We start from the raw sequence: 3,710 nt of genomic DNA, 5'->3' as shown, positions 1-3,710 counted from the left end.
TGAAGGGGGGGGGGGGCAATAGGAACCTGGAGAAATCGAAGAAAGTGATTTATGAAACCTTAAAAATTCAAATTTTCGAAAACACGAGCCTTTGTCCGACGGACGAAAATGGCTCCCGAGTGAAAAGCGCAAAACGAGATGCGCAGAAAGTCCATTTTCAGAAACGCCGAGTCAAGTTTCTAACAATACAATTATAATAAAACACTTTAGGCACACGTAAGTAAACAGTTTGGTATCAGATGAACCCAAGACCTAACCTTATCTACCATCTATTTATTCCCTAGGAGGGGACAGACCCATGCCCCCCCCCCCCTCATTAATTAGTACTTTGTGCCAAGTGGCACAGCAAAGTTACAGAAAATATTTGTCAAACATACCGTCAGTGTGGAGGGTACAGGTGAGCTGCCCAGCCGTAGTCTTGCTTGGAAAGAGAAAGTCCCTCCCTGCAGAGTCGCAAGAAAAGCTCTCCGTTGGCTCGTGCGACCGCCACGGAGCCAGCCAGAGGCCGGCCTGCTCGCCCTCATGAAGCCAAAATTGCCCCTACCTACAAAAAAGAAATCCTCAATAACACAGGAATGATCTATGATGATAAAAGCGACACAATGGCAATAAATCAATATTTAAATAGAAAACCTTACCCACGTCACACTGGCAACAGAAGAACGAAGGTCTACCCCTCCAAGGCCCTGGGGGAACTGAGGCGGCGGTGGTCGCATTCCGCCGCATGGGAGGCAGTTATCGGAAACAAGCAGTAGCGTCGTTAAATAGTTAAGAACGGATAATGGAAAGGGTGAGGAAAAACGAAATAAAAACGCATTTAGTTTTGAGAAAGCAACAAAGCAGATGCATTCGCATTCAAAAACGAGAGGAAAGATAATGAGGAATATGAAAAATTAATGATAATAAATGCCTAATCGAAAATCATTTCCAGGTTTGTCAACCGACAACGCGACCCTTTTGGGCAACGGGCATCGCCATGAAACATCTGCATATGGCAGCTAAATCGAATCAAATCTTTGCAAAATCGCTGATATCTTTGTAAATGCTTCTCGTGGGCTGTGGTCACGCCATCTAGTAGCGTCTAACCGAACTAATGAAGTGACTAGTTCTTTTTCTTTTCGCCACTAAACACATAAAGTAAACAGAAAACATTTCTTCATTACAGAACATTATTTGAACGCAAAATCGTAGTAGATGTTGATAGATTAATATAGATTAGAACATCAAATATGGCGTATAGGGCACTACCATGTATAAACATAGATCTATCAATTTTTTAAATAAATTAATCTATGAACATATTGAACAAAAGTTTATGATATTTACACCTGTTATCTCTCATCCAGCAATGGAGCTTCCCGTGCGCTCTCCACATACTGCTGCGCGAAATGGAGGCGATTTGGCAATGTCGTTTGTTCAACCTTTATTTGATAACGTTCTGTCAAGTAATAATACTCCTAAACATGTAAAAAATCAAAGTAATTCAAGTCCATCTCGTGGTTGCTTATTCTAGGAGAGAGAGTGGTGTCAGAAAATGCAAATGAAATATACATTTATTAAACAACAAAATAATGTTATATAGGAGCCGTCCGTGGCAACACTGTTTTCGAGCATCCTCCTCACTCGCGGGATAAAACGTTCGTGGCCTCGGCTTCGGCGAAGGGAAGGCGACCGAAGTTCATGTTGCAGTATGAAGGGAGATGCAAGAGAGCGCCTGGCAATGTAAAGTAGTCTCTCCCAGTCTCTTTAAGGAATATACAGGGCAAAACGACGCCACGCCGTGGCTCCGACTGGAGTGTGTTGCCACCTCGACTGCGTCAGTTTCCAAATATGGTAATATTTGTAAGCCTGTTGGAGAGAGGGGGGAGGCGAGGTATTCGGCATTGTTTTAAGCCTCCTTGTGTTACACGACGTGATACTGCATAGTGTATATATACGTACATACGGGCCCCGATTTTACTTGCAAAGGGAATGTGGTCACCGATTGTTCCTTACAAAAGGAAGTGAGGTCACCAATTGTTCCTTGCAAAAGAAAGTGAGGTCACCGATTGTTCCTTACAAAAGGAAGTGAGGTCACCAATTGTTCCTTGTAAAAGGGATGGAGTTCACCGATTGTTCCTTATAAAAGGAAGTTAGGTCACCGATTGTTCCTTGCAGAAGGAAGTGAGGTCACCGATTGTTCCTTGCAAAAGGGATGGAGGTCACCGATTGTTTCTTGCAAAAGGGATTGAGGTCGCCGATTGTTACTTGCAAAAGGGATTGAGGACACGAATTGTTCCTTCCAAGGATGGCATGTAACTCTACAGTGAAGATCGAGGCTGACAGAGAAAGACTGCCAAATGCAGTCTTCAGATTTTGAACCATCAGTATATATTGCATCTGATCCTTGGTATTTTGAAGTGTGTTGAAGAAATCTCTCTCTGAGTTCTGCTTCGGATCTCTCCCCTTTCCCAATTCCAACCAAACCCAGCTCAACTTGATTGGTCCTTGGGGGGAATTGGGTTCCAACAGCCAAAACCTTAGTGAGGTCTAAATTAAGATCTTCCACAAGATTCCTCATTCTCCTACCAAGATTGTTTATCCTCAAGGGGGTTGAAAACCAATCTGGGTGTAGGAGATCCCGGAAGCCTTTGTTGTCTCATGTAGTAAACCAGGTTCATGTAGTCCCGGTGTAATGCAAGAGGGGGTTCTCCACTCTCAGCATACAGGGACTCCACAGGTGAAGACCTGAAAACCCCAACATCCAGAGAACAATTTACCGGCTCACCAGATCATTGGGACCTCAAGCCCCCCTAACTGATGTATCAAAGATTGAAATTTCCAATTCAATCAGTTTCATCATCAATCAATCAGCTTTAGTCATGCCTCACCTGTAGAAGGCTGCTGTAAAGTTACACCCAGTGAATGCGTGAAATCGTGGAAGCGCTCTTGGAAGACCAGGGTTATTATCAACAACTAGGAATTGATATCACCAAAAAATTAGCTTTTAAATATTTGTATTATTTTATCTGCCTGAAATGACAAATCGGCAACCGAGAATTTGAAAACAACGTGAAAGACAAATAGAAACATCAGATCGACTTCAACAAGATAAGGATGAGCTGTAAAAATTGCTAGCGACTGTTTGAAATGTAATGTGCATTTGCAAGCATAAAGTGAAAAGGTTGACCCCACCACTGAAAATGACTGGCAAAGGCCATTTCTGACTCATTGGGCCCTACTCAATATTTTACGCAAGATTTCTTCAGGTTACCCCACAGGCTGATCTAGATCATCCTTGACTGGATTATATGTATATATATATATATATATATATATATATATATATATAGACACACACACACACAGACGGCCACCATCAGTCGATTGTCCCGTATATGGGCGAAAGAAACAGGAGAAAATTGTTGCCCATGTAGCATGCTCTCTCTCTTCACGCAGCTGATGCCTTATAGTTCACGGACTGAACTACAAGGCAGCATTTGGGCACCACTATCATATCTAGGTAAGACCAACACATTTTTATCAAATTCGTGCATGTGCTCACTCGCGCGCGCTAGCGATGTGTGTGCGTGACTCACACTTATCACATGCGCGCAATCTGCGTGCGGTTTGCACGAATTTGATAAAATTTGGGTTGAGTATGTATGTATATATACATATACATACATACATATGTAAAATGTATGTATGTATATATACGTATATATATG

Source organism: Penaeus chinensis, chromosome 23 (genome assembly GCF_019202785.1).
Source record: "Penaeus chinensis breed Huanghai No. 1 chromosome 23, ASM1920278v2, whole genome shotgun sequence".
In the NCBI taxonomy this organism is placed as follows: Eukaryota; Metazoa; Arthropoda; class Malacostraca; order Decapoda; family Penaeidae; genus Penaeus; species Penaeus chinensis.
Note: the sequence above shows the minus strand (reverse complement) of the source record.